Raw genomic sequence first — 17,233 nt, forward strand, 5'->3', positions numbered from 1 at the left:
TATCGGAGTCCAGATTGAAACTGTTTGTGTGGATTTCTGTAGGAAAAGTTCAGGGGATTAGTATTTTAACTTCAGTCTTACTCCTAAATTGGTATTTATCTGCAGTGTGGCCTTGTACAAGTTATTTTTCCTTCTTTGTGCCTTTTTTCTCTCCCATCTATCAGTCTGCCTTGACTGTGGATACATAGAAGTCTCCAGGGCTCTGCCTGCCTCTTTTTGTGTTGAGTACTGAGCGCTACATTTTGGTCAGGCTATGTGATACTGTCATAGAAATAGTAACATGCTGGCACAATAATGGACAAGTGATAAGCAATTAATTTCTCACTAGGTTCTTCTCAAATTTGAACAGGGATTTAGGAGTTACTAAAAATTCAACTTTCATGTATCTGAATTGAGGTTTACCAATTTGGTATTTTAAGAGTGCACTCCCCTTCAGATGACTCTTGTATCAAGATCCTGTATTAACATCTTAAATTTTAAAATAAACAAAATAATATCAGAAATTCCTTTCCTCCACTGTAAACTGTACAATTTCCATTTTATTAAAGTAGTGGTGCTAGTCAGTAAGACATTTATCCAAATTCTTGTTTTTAAAACACATCTAAATTACCACAAATGATCTCAAACCAGACTGAGATGCAATGGTAATTCGAATTTCAAGTTCTTTTGAATTTCAGGCTGCAGGATGTTGACTGCAAGACCTGAAGACAAATTCCAGGTTAGAGACTGCTGGAGGGAAGAAGGGCATAGAAAAGGGCAAATGAGTTACTTGAATGTGTAAGTAGGATTTTTGCATTTATAAAGGCCACTAACTATCAAGAGAACCAGCGAATAGTAGCTGCAGTATTTAGCTTTAGGCTCTTCTTAAAGTCTCATGTGACAAAAAGCATGGAAATTTCCTCTTTCCTGACCCTAACAAAATTGCTCTTTTATGTCTTTCCAGTGTTCATTGTCTTCTATATGGACAATAATAGGCATTAAATGCAACAACCAGTGAAAAAAATTTAGTATGTCCAACAACTGAGAACAAATGGAAACTGTAACACATATGGAAACACATTTAAAGTGCAAATAGAAATTAATACATGTTACGAGATCTCACCAGTTTTTGCTAGCCCGATCCTGACCCCTTTCAAGGCAATGGCAAAACCCATTAAATGTCAGTGGGAGCTGTGTTTTACTTAACTGAGCTATGTTAAAATCCAAGATGCACATTTGTACTGATCAACAGACAGGTCTTTAGTGTAATACACTCTTCTCCTTGATGGGTACCTTTACTTCTATACTATCTTGTGCTGCACCTGATTGTGCTGTTTGACTAGAAGCAGTCTGGGGCAGGACCTTTCCTCTCTTTAGCATGACTTGTCAAAGACCCTCTAAAGAATTATGTAAATAATTTAGGGAAATTACAGCATTATATGGAACAGTTGCCTGAAGAGTGCTGGTTCACTAGGGGAGTCTGAGGTTAATAGACTAGTTATTGTCAATTACTTCTGGGCTGTATAAGCCCCTGTGTGGTTTTCATCTGTTTGATTTGGCTGTTCTCATTTACATAGTTACTCTTAGCCTTGTTGTCTGCTTTATTTCGAATAATTTGTGGTTTAGTGGCAGAAATAAGAAAAGGATAAGGAAAATCTGAGCTGCAGATCCAGTTTGGAATTGTAGTACATTCTTGATGCTGAAAAAAAAGTATGTATTTTGAAGGCATTATAAGGAAAGTACCATGTGTCGGCACTAGCAGTGAATTATTGCTGCAGGAACACCACTTTTAGGGAAGGCACAGAGCAGACCTAGGTTTGGTCTGTATTTTAAAGCCAGGAAATAAATCCTGGCTTTAGGATAAATAAGTCAGGTTGGTCTGGCTTTTCTTTTTCGGTTTGAAAATGAAACAGATTGTAAACTTGATATTTAGTTAATACACTAGATTGCAATGAAATTTAAACACACAAAAATTCTTCAATTTGATATATAAATAGATTACAGTATTTTCAGCATTCCAGCCATATGATCAAGTACAATCCAGATCAGGTTGCATTTTACCTAGTTAAAAAAGCAATGTGAATGGTTTCAGATATCTTATGTGGAGTTCAGCAGCATATTCTCTCATATATTTAAAAATGTCGAGTAAAGACTAATATCAATTGTGGAGAAAATCCACATTTCTTCAACAGACTTTTTATGTCTTAAATCTTTCTGTTTGACATGAGTGTATTTTAATGGGACATCTCAATAATTCATCGCTGGATTTCCTGGAATCTAAGTTGCTTGTTTTCTTGAATAACTCTTCTTTGAACAGTAAGTAATCACGTTACTTTGTGCACGAACAATTATTCAGGTTTTCTTACCAGCTATATCAATTATCTCTCAGTGTTAAAAGCATGAGTAATGGCAGGGCATTCATTGTTTCAATTAACACTGGATGTCGTCTAAGCAAAAAGGGAATGTACACAAATTTCAGATAGCTAGTCATACCTTAAATAACCTGTGGCATGACTTGATCTATGGTTATAGATCAGCCTGCACTGCTGAGCTCCTAACATGCAGGTCTCATGTAATACTTGTAGGATAGGAGTAAGAGGAAGTGCGGCATAAAAAAATCATCTATTTCTAAGATGAGAGAGCAGCTACAGGGTAGACATTAAAGCAAATGCAACTCTATAATATTTAGATGGCCTATTTAAATAGATTTTCCAGGGAGTCCTGATTGTTTGGAATGGTGATGTCTGTGCTCTCCAGCTAGCTGAGACAACATTCATTTGGTTCAAGTATGTAAGATACTCGGGTTCAAAGGTGAACCAGTATCTCTGCCCCTCACATTTCACTTCAACACATGCAATGCCTTTTCTTCCCCTTTTTACTGGTTAAGCATGCGTTCAAGATCAAAGATTAGAGCTAGCTAAATAAAGGTGTGTGGGAGCTTCTACATATTTAGGTTCTGAGTAATTTTTGACAGATCTATTGCTACCATATCACGTGGGATACAGATTAGCCAAAACTGGTTCCCTGGCCTGTTTTTGCATAAACATGCTGCATAAAACTTACATTCTGCAATAGCTGCAACTTTGCTACAAAAGCACAAATACTGGTTTTGTAGTGGATAGTGGATTGATGGATAATCTGGGTCCAAATGGAAGCTGTATACAAAATACATAGAAAAAGTAGTACTTCTGTGGCGAATTCCTGCTTTTCTCATCAGACTGTACAGGCACTATAAAAGCCTGTAACTTTGCACATACTGAAATGCTTGTGCTGTCAGACACAAAAATGGTGTGGCAAATATAAACCTGAATTCTGTTTACATAAGTCTCAGGTTTTCTGCTGCTAATTTTGTTTTTGAAGTTAGGTAAGTAGTTCCACTGAAATAGAATTGTCAGTGAAATGGAGAAATTACTCAGCAAACCCAAAAGTGTTAGAAGTAGAGAAGCAATAGTTATGTATGATGATCTGCATTTTGTATTGTTATTATTTTATAATGGAACACTTCCATTATAAAATTGGTTAAAAGAACAGGCACAATTTGTTGTCCTTCATCATTAATGCTGAAGAAGTGATCTCAGTATATATATCCATGTGTACAAATTCAAAACACTTTCAGAGATCTGTCTTGGGAAAATGAGAAAACAGAACATTTGCGGAAATGACTATCCTGAAGCTTGTCGGAGTAAAAGGATGGAAGCGGTACAAAATTACTTCTGGGTTAAATGAAAAATATCACAATACTTTAAAAAAATCACAACTAGGACTTCCATAATAATTACCTCTTTTGTGGCAAGCCCTAACAGATTCTGCATTAGGAGTCTCATCAGTGGAATTGTCCTGAAGGTGTTAAATAGTATGGAAACTCGTTAGTAATACATTGCAAAAGCAGTGATATACTTTCATTTGAAGGATGATTTGTTAAATAGTATGGAAACTCGTTAGTAATACATTGCAAAAGCAGTGATATACTTTCATTTGAAGGATGATTTTTTTTTTTCTGAGTTGCACTACAAATAAGTCATTCCGTATAGATAAAAATTAGCTTGTGAATTTTTCAAGTTAAGACCATAGAGTATTTTTCTTCAGGGGCTTATATTCTGTTAAAACATCTGAAAATCATTAAAGGCTATCGATACAAAGTGGTCTCCAAGAAGAGGAGCTGTAGTCTCTGCAGGGAGTAGTCAGGACTCAGTGACTCCTTCTTACAGAAAGAGAGGGGTGGTGGCTGGTTTTTTTTCAACCACAGTCACACTCTTGCTGATGTCTGAATAAATTTGACAGCATCCGAAGTGAACTAGTAGATGGGTTGCACAATGATAGCATTGCTCTGCAGCAAACATGACATCAGAGCAGTGAAATTTAAGTATGGAAGGATATACATGCATATATCTATATGATTGATATATATATATATGTATAGATATGATATAGATATATATGCAGTAGATAGAAAACAGAAACAGCAGTTAGGTCCTGGGCTTTACCCCAAGGGAAGTCTTGTGGTAGCGTTACTGTTAGTGGTGCTGACCTGTGCAATGCACACCCAGACACCCAAGTCCCGTCTCCCAGTACTGCAGCTGACCAAATGCCCTTGCAATGTCAGAAAAAGTAAAGAAAGCAGCAGTATCAGAAACAGGAGGTTAGTGTAACTGGCATGGATCCAGCACTCCGTGTGTTGTTCTTACGCAAACAGCAAGGCTTCTTGAATGTACAGGTCCGGGTAAGTTGCACTTGAGGGGCTTGGGGAGTCTTCCCATTCTTGACACACCTACCCTGCTGTTACTGCCACTGCTGTTGTTCCTAATGCTGTGTAAATGCAGTAAAAAAACCTATTTCTGTTACCTGTTGCCATTCCTAAAATCGTAGCTGTGAATCTCAACTCAACTGGAAGGTCACAGAGAGAGCTTGAAACAGGCTCTTATCAGGACCTCAGTCAAAGGGTGGGCAGAAAAGCACTGTCTTGTACAGCACTGTCAAGTATCCCATAAGAAAACAGTATTTCACCTTTATACTACCACTAGTCCTCTAATTTAGCACTCTCTCTGCTTCCCCACCCATTAGCACATACAGTAGTTCTAAAACAGATTTCTGTATAAAGTGCTAGCTGGAAAACTGGTAACTGGCTGTCTTCTGTAGCTGGTTTCAACAAGACATGAGTCCATTTTACACTGGCTTTAGTGATCATCAGCAAGTACATTATACAAGAGAATAGAGACAATTTTTGTCAGAAATAAATATTTGTTCCCCACTGATGAGAGGAATCCTAATACAAAAACCATGAACTCACCTTCAGAGCTTGTTAGTGTCAGACCATGCTGTTCTATTGCAAAAAGGCAGCCATTTGCTTTTCATTTACTCTAACAAGCAACTACTGTTTCCCCTTCTGCTTAACAAGGCTTTATTTAATCATGCAGTGAGTCTCATGTACAGCTGTTAATTCTACATCCTATTTATATCAATGGCATTTACCTTATGTTAATGGTTGCAGAAAGTAAATAGTAATGTGCTGAGGACATGCAAAACAAAATATGGTTTCTGGCTTGCTAAATATTCATCACTGAGCATATTTTTCCGCAGCGGCTGCCTTGCTGTAATAAATAAAGTTAAGGGCTAGGCCATTTTATTATTAACCATTCTATATTGACACATAAGAAAATTAATTGCTGTCCTTTTCAAAAGAGGAAGCTGCTGTTTTGCTGTAGCACGACATACAAAGCTATAAAAAACAAACAAATTTTGCTTAGAAAAAACAAATACATTTATTGATATATTATACCAAAAAATATTGATATATTATACCAAGAAAAGGTAGTTCTGGGATATCATAAAGTGCAGTTCTTATATGGTTGTTTAGTTAGTGATGGAATTAGAAGCAACATTATTACTTCCTTATTAGTGGATAAATGTACTGAACAGTGCAAGTATGTGGAACGAAGTCTTGAAGTTGTATGGCTCTCCACTAAAAATGCGCAGAGTTGGGTGACAAATTAATACTAGCAGGCATACATGAAATGCAGGCATCAAGCTTGAAATCCTTGTCCACGCAGAACTCCCATCAAAATCCACTTTGAAAATAGGTGTCAGCAAGCATTTAGCAAGTTTTAGCAATGTCTGTTAACATAAAGAAGCAGTTTCTAAACGCATTGCACCCTGTGGTGCGTAGTTTCATGTAAAATGCTAGTTAAGTGCAGGCACTGCTGATGATTTAACTTAAACCTGAACTGGCGACAAAGCCTGTGGAATTCTCAAGAAGTTTTTAATTGGATTTGAAAATGAGATGAATACACAACCAGAGCTTTCAAACATAACATATGTAATAACAGTTGCTGGAACTGCAGTGAAGATAATGGATTTGTACTGCCTTTCCCACACTATGGCATTGTGCTATGGTTTGGTTTTGGCAGGAGATGACAAAGAGATTCAATATCATTCTGAATGCTGCCTGAAAGTTTCAGGCATTAAATTGTTATGACTGGTTCTTTTAATACTCTTCCAAATACTAAAAAAAGTGTCCGATGCGTTTATATTAAAACCAAACATGGTTTGGAAAAATAGTAAAAAATATAGAGGTGAATCCCCCTCTAACTGAAGTAAACCGCAAGATCTTCTTTTACTTCCACATTCTGGTCACAAACCTGTAAAGATAATATGCATTCATTTGAGAATGGGCCACTCTAATAAAATGAGATACTTGGCAATTATTATGCAACATATTATTCAATATCTCCAAGGAGATTTGCGCTGTGAAAATATATGGACTATTCCTCTCTGAAATAGTAAATCTTACACTTGTCTGTTCAACCCGCCCCCCCTTTTTTTTCACCTTTTCTTCTTTCCTCTTTAGAGACAGTAACAATTTAAACTCATGCAAGTGTGGTTCCCGTAAGAATGGCTCTAAAATGCTTTTGGAGTTACTCTACCACTTGAATTAACCCTATTCTAGGTCAGCACAAATTTGACCTGTATTTTTCATTTGCTTTCTTTTTCAGTTTTAACATAATGTTTGAAAATGGAAAAAAAAATCATCTGCTCTACTTAAGCAGTAGACAAGGTTTGATTACAAAATACCATGAGCGACGCAGATTTCCCTCCTTGGACAATAGTACTTGCTTGTACTGGCTGATACTCATGTTCTACAGAAAACACACTTCAACAGCACATAGTAATGCACGTTATGACTAATTCAGCTTATAAGCAGTGCTATTGTGGTCTCTAGTATAGGAGGTCTTAGCTTTTTTTCAGCATTGTCACACACAATTTTTAGATGATAGTGTCATACAAAGAGAAGATCAGCTGAAGGAAAAGAGAAAAGTTTTTTCTGATTTTCCTAGTCTTTCAGCATTAACACCTTTGGTTTGCATTATGACAACTGTATAAAAGCCATTCAGTTTCTTACTTTTTCCCCCTCAGTGAGGCACTCAGACGATTACTAACTTACTATGAATCAGGCACTGTCTAGATCAAAGACCCCCCTGTTTTTTTTAAGTTTTAGGACATTTCTCCACCTAATTATCTTGGAGCTGATTTTTGTTTTCTTCTCATCTGGTGCCAGTAACAAAAGGGCAGAGATGATAAGTGAGATCAATATTGTTCTCTGTTACAGAACTTCAGGTTGCACAATGCTATACAGTGGATCAAACAAAATTCTTAAAGAAGGTCTGCAGTGGTCCCCCGGATCTCAAACACCTCGACGGGAAAGTTTGCCTGCAAGTTGCATGGCTCTCACCCAATAGTCCTTACTATTTAGATACACTCATTGAATGCCGGTATGTGTAAACCAATGCAATACAAGCTCAGCACAAGATGTGAACTATAAATGGAAGTTTTCATTGAATTAACCCTATTCTAGGTCAGCACAAATTTGACCTGTATTTTTCATGATGTGAATTTTCAATGAAGGAAGGGATGTAGGTTATGAGAAAACGTTACTGTCAGAGTGTGGGTGGCCCTTGTGCTGTTTCAGCATGGGGGGGGGTCTCATTGCCAGCAATGACATGGAGATGACAGGCATGCTCCTGCTCTCTTCTACCCTGGCTGAGGGCGACTATGGCAAGCAGTTCCCTTCAGTGAAGGAAACACAGGGTGTAATTCTTGGTCTCATTGGCTATATTGTGCTTCAGCGAATGAGAGTTTTTTTCCCAGGGTGATGCTAAGGGTTACTCTGTCCAGTCATACTCTGCTCTGGTTGGAAGACTGTCTTATCATCAAGGTCTTTACGAGTTCACAGAGGTCAGAATGAACAGGAGGAGACAAAGATGAAGTGGGAGTATGATGCTGAAATACGGAACAACAGTGCAGTGAAACTGTGTTTTTATTCTATGTAGACCAATATCACAGTTAACCTGTGTGAACAGATCAGTATTTACTCTTGTGGTAAAAGACTTTTCTAATGGTAAGTAAATATATAGTACGATAGATTTAGCCTGTGGTAAAGTTCCTGGTGAGCTCTGTAAGAATGTGAAGGTTAAGCGATACCAATGTACACGCAAGTAGCAGAAAGGGGGTTCACATCTATTTTGAAGTTAAAATTTGCATGCAGGCATGCTGTTCTGATTAGCATGACAGTATACACATAATAATGTATTTGAAATTACTCTGTTCAAGAATGCGGACATATTCAAATTTCTTAGTCAGTAGCTCGATACCTAAGAAAATACCCACTTTTCTTCCAGTGTACTTCACAGAACCAGGCCACCAGCACCATCATCATACAGCCAACTGTTAAAAGAAATATGCCCTATCTTCTGTATCAGGTACAGTCTGTTTCTTTAGTGCTGCTTTGGTATGCAGAGACATTTCAGCCTCTGTTGAAATGTAATTAAACAGGTGGATTTCAGGGGAATTTCCTGGAAGTTCTACAAGGCTTACAAATAATATCTCCCAATTTTTTCAGTTAATAAAACTGAAACTTGAATTGTAAATGATTCACTCAAAGCTGCAGACCAATTTAGTGCCCGAAGTAAAATTAATATCTAGGATTTGTTGATCTCCTGCCTACTCCTGTGAACACTAAACAGTGCATTGTGTAAACTGTCTTGATCATGTATGTGCATTGTATAATACATGTTGCAGTAGTCTGTTCTTTCCGCAGTTGCATTTTTGCAGAGGCATTGACACCATGTAGCATTATGGGGGGGAAAGTGATTTTGAGTGTTAAATTACTAAAGGATTTTTGAGTCTATACTTCTTTGTGTGTTCTCAGACAACAAGGGAAATGAGGTTCTGCTTGTAACAGAGGTGATGCAGAGCAGAAACTTGGAAAGCTGGAGATGAAGTTGTGCAAGGGGAAGGGAGATGCTTTCAGTTCTCTCCCACATTGTCCACTTGTATCTTTCCCTATTGCACTTGCTTTCTCATTCCTGTTCCACCCTTTGCATGTGTGGCAGCAGGAGGAAATTTGCTAGGTTCATGGTGAAGAAGTCTACGTGGACAGTCGGTGCTGCTGACTTCCACAGAGCTGCAGTGGCTTCCCAGAGCTGGCGGTCTAGTGCTTGGTCATGAGTCTCGAGCACAGCGCTTTGAGAACTGCAAGCCCATGTCTTTGGTCTTCCTAGCAGATTGCTAGAGGTTTTACATAAGAATGTACATTTGGGTCATGTCAGCATAACTGAAAGCAGCAGTTAGATCTGGGTTAGAACTAGATGATCTTTAAGGCCCCTTTCAACCCAAACCATTCTATGATTTTGCCTTGGCCAGTACTCGAAAAAGACAAGCCATGAGACATGAAATAAAGTCAGTAACAGGAACCTGACAGGGACTTGCGTTATGCACAAAGAAACCCCAAGTGACAAGTTTGTGTGACTTTACCCTGTAGAATCTGTAACGTCTATTACTTCCTTCCATGACTCATACTCAGTTGCAAGCAGATAGGAACCCTGTAACCCTGTTTTTGCTTTGTAAATCATTAGACTTAATACCTTTCAGCCTCGTCCTGCTGAAATACTAAAATGGAAACCCTCACAGTCCCTGCTGGCTCTCATTCTAGCCTGGATGAATTCCTCTCATCAGTAGTTACTGGCACTAACCCACTCAACTGTAAAAGAAAAAGTTTTATGACAAGAGCGCTTATGGTAGATCATGAGTGCAGGACAATCCTTCTTCCTTCATTTTGAACTTATGTTTAAAGGAAATAACACATGGTAAATTAAGCCGTTTCGGGGATCCACAAATACGTAGCAGAAAAAGCTGAGAAACATACAGCACAGTAACATTCTGGTCTGTAAGAAATCTATCTAGACACTATGCTAATTCAAAGAATAACAAAAAGTTGTAATGATTGAAGTGATCAGAATCTGATACCACATCTGGGTGGGTGCAGGGGGCAGAGATGAGCATTCTACAGGTTTTCCCAGGCACAGAACCTGAATCTGTGAGCTCACATCACAGCTCTGATAATAAGTAAACTTGAAAGCACTTGTCCGCAGTCTCTTCCATGCTGTGTTGCGAAGAAAAATTATCAGAATTATCTTGGAAGGCATGGAAATTAAAGATGTGTTAGAGTTTTATGAGCTTATTTTCACAGGCTATACAACAAAAAGAAAAGAGTAATTCAGAAATCACTTTCCTAATAAATTTCATGAGTAAAAAATTAAAGTTTTTTAAAAATTTACAATAGTGCATTGCATAGGTGCTTAGAAGAAAACAATAGAGGCAAAGATATTTGATGTCAACTTGGCTTCCGAATTCACTAAACATAATGCAAGACAAACCTTAATTGTGCTGGTATCTATCTGGAAGAATTGCACTATCAAGTGGAAGTAATACAAAAATTGTGTAGAATCTGACTGTAAAAATTGACTTCTGGTAACACAAACGACCTGACAAGTACACAGTGGATATCCATGAGAATTATTGGATTATTGAATTTTGCTTCAATTTCCTACATTTACATTTTCCACCACAGCTTTTTTAACCATATGCCAACTGCCCACCAAAGATTTGATTACCCACCCCAAAAAAGGCCCAAGAAAGGAAACCTCATAAAACTATTGTGGCTGTGTATATTCTTATTTTATTCTCCTCAGTGGCATCCTGAAGCTTTAAAGGACTATGAGAACCCACACTTCTGTATGTGAAATCACCTCTGCATAAATATGATCCTTGTCTTGAATCTGTATCTTTTTGAGAATCTGAATTTCAGCTCCTAAGAAGCCATGATAAATAACAACAGTCCTTACTCAAGCAAAGTCACCCTTGAAACAAGGCATCGTCTTTGTGCTTAAGGGTTCCCATTGCAATAAGCCACAATTTAAACCATTACCACTGGAAAAAATGCACAGAGCTGCCACTCAGAAATATTGAGGCTGGAACCATGGCTGTTATGAAATTCAACAAGGACAAATGCAAAATCCTGTACCTGGAAGGGAAGAAGCCTGTCAACGGTGCAGGCTGGGGACCAACTGCCTCGCAAGAAGCTCTGCTGGGAGGCCCTGGGGTCCTGTGGGCAGCAGGCTGGAAGCGAGCCCCCAGCATGCCCTGGCAGCAAGGCACTGTGCCCCTAGAACAGAAATCTCGCTCACTCCAAGGAGGTTCATGCTACATTCTCACTGTTGTCAGCAGACAGGGTAGCCTTTTCTCAGCAAATCTCAACCAAGGGCCTTACTTTGTGCCACTGCAGTCAGCCAATTTTTTCCCATTTCTGATGTCCCTAGACACAAATCAGAAAAATAATACCAGGCATTGCTCCGTCTGTGGGGGCTGTGGTGGTGGCAAGAGCAACAGTGGCGATGGTAAAATCACATAGAACAAACTGGAGTCTATGGCTCCTCATAGGTCTGTAGCCAGAGAAATGCCTTGTATTGCAGCTGTGTTGGCTGTCTGCTACACTCCTGTGAGGGTCAAGAACTGCAAAAACCTGTCACAGCAGTGTCACCGCAGGCCTTAATGCTGGGTTGGTCTCATGGTTCTTCAGGAGGATGGAGTGAGGGAATGGAGAGGTAGACCTGTGAGAGGAACTATACGGTGAAACTGTGCACATCGTGGGCGTTTTCAGCTGCTAAAGTCCCCTTTTTTGTCGTAACAGAGTTTCTGAGGGGGAGAAAAAAAATCCAAACAAACCCCAAAAACGTGAAAAGGGAAGATTTAACACCTAGTCCTTTGATGCCCTAGTCTGTTGAAACATGGTGAATGGCAATAAGAAGTGGATTTGGCATCCTTGTGCAGTGGATTACAAATGGCACGCAGAATAAGGAAATGTGTTCTAATCCTTGTATGGATGATAACTCATTCAATGATATCAAGTGAATTTCTTCACCTCATTACATCACAGTTACTCCATTTTCGAAACAAAGTTGATGAATATCCAGCATTAATCATATTGAGATCTGCAGTTATAAAATAACAACAGCATGCGCAAATTCAGGATGACAAATGATCCACATGTAGTTTTGTGATCCTGGCCTATGGCAAAAGCTGTATATTGCCATGACAGTTTATTCAATAGCCTGTAGCGGTCACTAAGTAAGCAATGTAGATGATGAAATAACTAATACTCAGAATTAAAAACTGTGAAAAGATTTATCAAGTTCACTATAAGGCTTCTCTAAAGACTTCCTCAATGTCTTGTTTGGAAAGCATTTTAAATTCATCACCATCATCATTATTTTTATGTTGCTAATTCCCAGAGCCCTACTGAAGTTTTATGCATTGAAAAGAATAACAGCATTATTGAAGTAGGTCTTCAGAATTGACTTCATGTTTTTGTTACTCAATATGTATGGTAATTTTGTGGGTGTTAGGGTCTGGCCATAAATACAAAAAACTGATTATCATGTGTTCATCACTTATCTAGGTACTATCTAGCTTAGCTTTTCACTAGTACTTGCAAAAAATTATTCCAGAAAAGCTTTTTCCATCACACGAGAATGTTCATGAATAGGGCTTATTCATAGGAGCAAGATTTACAGGGCTGGGCCCAAAGGTAGCAAATACATTGAAGTTTCATAGCATTTGAAAAAAAAAGAAGAAGGAAACTTTGTATTTGAGCATGAATAATAGGTCCGGAACATATAATCAGTGGTAGTCTCTATGAAGACAATCCTTTTCCAATGAAACAGGATCCAAATGGGTGTCAGAGGTATGTTCACCATTCACTAACATTAACTTCAACTTCTGTGCGTGGTGTGCTTAAGGAGAGACCAATGTTTTTGTATTAAATTGGAGGAGAATGGATGCATTCCTGTTTCTAGGATAAGACCATCCAGGCCGTTAAGATATCAGCCCTGTGGCTTTTTATTCCAGTGAACAGGACAACTCAGTCCTGACAGTGCCAGTGTTACAGCCCCTCTCGTCTGTTGCCTACCCTTGTCCTCGACAGACCCGTGTGTATGGTGGCCTTACAGGGTGCTTGCAAGCAGAAAAAATTCTCCATCATCTGTTACAGTGTGGCTGTCCATACAGGCACACAGAGCAGAATCTGCTGCCAGGGACAAGCTCTGTGCCAGCACCAGCTTGCCAGTCTGCTGCCCGTCAGAGCTGGATATACCCTGGCCAGACTCAGAGGTAGGTGCGGGGCTTTTTCCACTCTAGACAGATTACGTGGCAGCAAGCTCACTTACAGAGAGCAAAGGTGTGCAAGATGGAGTCTGGTCTGTTGGATATTGCCAAAGTGAATAAAATTCAAAGGCCTTATTTAAAATTTAAACTTAAAGTTTAAAAAATTTACAAAATTTAAAATGCTTTACCCATACCAGTTCAGAGCAATTCCCACCCTTAATGTAAACCTCTGCATGAAACAATGTTTCCTTAACCCGGGACATGCCTTTATAACCACAACTTTGTTTCACACACGTATGTATGCCTCTAAAATTGTCTAGTTCTGTCTAAGAAACATAGGAAACATATCAGAATGATACTCATTTTGGGGACATGTACTTAGCTGTTACCTTGGACCCGAACAAATCTATAAGCTTTAGGCATATGTAGTATAGCTTTCATCCAAAGCTTAATTTTATTTTGAATCCTGTTGATGAATTTACTGTACTGATTTCAAAGTCATAGGGCATGTTAGCTGGATGGCTCAAATTTCTTCGGAAAGGGGATTGTATATTTATAAGTATAACAGTAATATTCAGAGTGACATCAGTAAGGGGTATAAAAATAATCAAAAGAGTTTAGTTAAAGAATTAATACATTACCACATAGGATAACAAATGAGGAGTGGAAAAGTAGGATTCCTCTGTGGAGGTTTCACATAGCTGCCTCCCTCTATCCTGCTTTCCTCTCTCTTACTGATCATTAGGGCTGGACACTAGATCATATAGATCACTTTAAAGTGGTAGACTTGGTATTTGGGCAAACACCAAGCAAATGTGGCCGCTAAGATCTTGTAGTCCTTCACAAATACGGTATGGTTTTACTAAGGACTATGAATGACTATGGTAAAAATATAGTAAAGACCAGGCATATATGGTTTTTTGGAGATATATACTGTGAGCTCAGCTGTTTCATGCTGTGGGAGGACCAGTGTGCTTGTTCTCTGCTACTTTCTTACCTGGAGATTGCTTCTGCATGTTTCTTCTTTCCAGTTTGTTCTTCCAAGCAGTGCAGACAAGCCCTCAGTTCCATCCTCCCAGAGCACGAACAATGTGTCGTCACATCTTGCGGTGACTTTGTAATGTGGAGAAACTGGCACGGTGATGAGATCACGCTTGTTCTGTTTTCTGACCTGAAGGAATGTAAACCCACTGACCTCATATATGTGCAGAGGCTGGCAGATGCTTTTATCCACACCACTTTGTAATTCAACATTACACTTAGCCCTTACACTGTGTCATGCAGTGCAGAAATTAAGTGCAAGCGGTCTTACAAGATGCTGCCATTGCATCAAGAGTAAAAGCAAGCTCCTTGGGTAGGCTGACCCTGACATGAGGTGGCCCAAAGGTGGCTCAGAGTCCCTCATTCCCTGGGCAGGCCCATGAGAAAGAACCAAGAAGAGAAAACTTGGCTACTGCATTAGTTACTGCAGAGGACACCTCAGAGGAAAAAGTGTGATGGGCAGTGGAGTCTCTAGAGACTGCCACCTGAATGCAGGTGAGCTGTGGGAAGATCCTCTGGAACATCCAAGACACCAGCTACCTGCCCCCCTAGCTGCCTCCGTGCAGCCATGTGAGCCCCACTGTGAATGTGCCGTGTGAATGCCCTTTGGAACGCATTCACTCCTGGTGTGACTTCCTCGTGGAGGTCTGCAGGCAACAACTTCATGAGTGTGCAAACTGAATGTTCAGTCTTACCTGAAACCAGCCTTCTCCCTGCTCTACTGCAGCTCAGGTTGGCCCCAGAGGCAAATCTGTGGCACCCCAGTTGAACAGAGGTTACCCCTGACGAAGATGATACAGCCTTTGTTCTGTTTGGGCAGGGAATAGGTTCTGAAGAGGATCCACCTCTGAGCAATGCATGGGAGGCACGAGCCATCCACACATAATAATTGCTATCGCAATCTAGAACAGTGAAAAGCTGGTATCAACCTCTAACTATACATCCTTGTCTTCTCCTGTAGAACTGGGTGCTCGGGCAGCATAAACTGGATGTAAAAGGTAGAATTTACGTGACTTTAGCTTGCCTAACTCTAGTTGCCTTCAGCATACGTAGTTGAGGGAAGGGTGCTGAGGTTCCTAGTGTGCTCAAAGGATACCTTCAATAGCATTTAGCACAGGGGCATTTAGGCATAGTCTCCTTGATGGTGATCACTTACACTATATGAGAAGGTTGCAATCTCTGAGTAATCCTATTAATTAATATAATTGATTATATTAATTCTGATGTGCAGAGAGAGCTTCCATCCAGAATGTGCCAGAGAGAGGTACCTGCTACTGGTGCGCAGAGGATGTCCCAGGATCGGACAAAGCAGGGGAGGCACATGGGAGAGTCAGTTTTGTTGCACTACCTTCTGCACGAGTGAACAGTGGTGAAGCGCCACTTGTCTGAGCTGATCTTGCAGAAGGGCTGTGTGCTCCCAGCTGGGGCTCGGCTTGGGTGGAACAGTCTGTCTCAGCATGGGTTGCTACAGCTTGATGATGGTGTGGCCGCCAAACACTCATTTGCAGTTGAAACAATCTCTTATTCCGGATTTTCTTTAATTCAGTTTCCTTCCTCCAGTGAGGCTGGGTGAAAAGCTTTACAAGCAAATGAACAGAATTATAATATGTACAGGTTGTGCTTAAATAGAAATTATTTATTAGTATTACTTCAGCTACAATAAATAAAATAATCTCTTGCAGAAAAATAAAATCTATAAAATTACTATGGTGTAGCTACAGGCAAGGAAAAGATGTTTCTGCTCCAGCAATAGAGCTTTTGTATTTCAGTAAGAATCTAGTTATGAACCCAGTTCAGTCCCTGATGACTAGAGAAGTCTGGGGAGCAGAGAAGAGCAGAGATAATTAAGGAAAAGCTCTGATGAGGATAATTTAGAAAGTAAGCAGCATAATAAAAGACCTGTCCGTTACAACTACAGGTTATTATCCCAAAACAATCTCTCAACCCAAACAATTTTGTTTTCCAATGACTTTGAAACAATGAGAAAACATTGTAAGATCTATCCATTTGCACACTATGGATTCATGAAAGATACTTCTGAATCCTTACAGCATATGTTTGCGCTATGCTACAAATTATCTAGCTTTACTTTGATTTCAGAAGCTGTAACAAGATGGCTCATGGTTCAAATCTGTATTAGGCTGCAATAGCAAGAGAAGACAAACAACTGTTCTTGCATTTGACATTTCAAGTGCTTTTTAGCAATGTTGAATATCCAGACAAACCAACATTACTGTGAAAGCCACTGTGGAAAATGATCAATGATAATACAGCCAGAGACAATTACAAACATATAAAATAAACAAAACTGGCATTTTCTATAATATGCCTCTAAGGTGCGATCCTTTGCTCTGCATCACATGCATTTGAAAGGATTCATAGATGTGCCACAAAGAGTCAATTTGTATATATAGCAAAATTAAAAAGTAGGTCACAGTTACATGCAAAAATAACACTTCTCCTTTAAGAATGAATAGCTAAGAGTCATTACACCATGTTGTATGTCCACAGGAGAAGAGTTACTGACTTCAGTGAGGATAGCTGTGGGAGCAGAGGGGTGTGAAATCAGGTCCAATTTTTGTTTGCTTATTCTAGCATAGATCCTCCTTAGAAAAGCAAGAAAAAGGCTCTTTATTCCTGCAAAACTTGTGGTGTTATCCTCTGTAACCTTCACGAGGGTGGGGAGTTAATACCAGAACCTTTGTGCAGCTGCTCCCAG

The 17,233-nt window shown here is 39.4% G+C and overlaps 1 long non-coding RNA gene across 18 annotated transcripts in view; it reads right to left on the bottom strand.

Moving 5' to 3' along the window:
* Nucleotides 1–982: 982 nt before the first annotated feature.
* Nucleotides 983–17,233, bottom strand: part of LOC114011154 (uncharacterized) — a 101,645-nt gene continuing 85,394 nt past the window's right edge. For 11 of the 18 annotated variants that reach the window (XR_008749375.1, XR_008749373.1, XR_008749371.1 and 8 more), the window contains one exon: nt 983–16,091. This is a non-coding gene — a long non-coding RNA (uncharacterized LOC114011154). The remainder of the gene's footprint in view (nt 16,092–17,233) is intronic. The other 7 variants (XR_003552963.2, XR_003552962.2, XR_008749377.1 and 4 more) reach the window with 7 other exon arrangements.

Source organism: Falco peregrinus, chromosome 12, assembly GCF_023634155.1.
Source record: "Falco peregrinus isolate bFalPer1 chromosome 12, bFalPer1.pri, whole genome shotgun sequence".
In the NCBI taxonomy this organism is placed as follows: domain Eukaryota; kingdom Metazoa; phylum Chordata; class Aves; order Falconiformes; family Falconidae; genus Falco; species Falco peregrinus.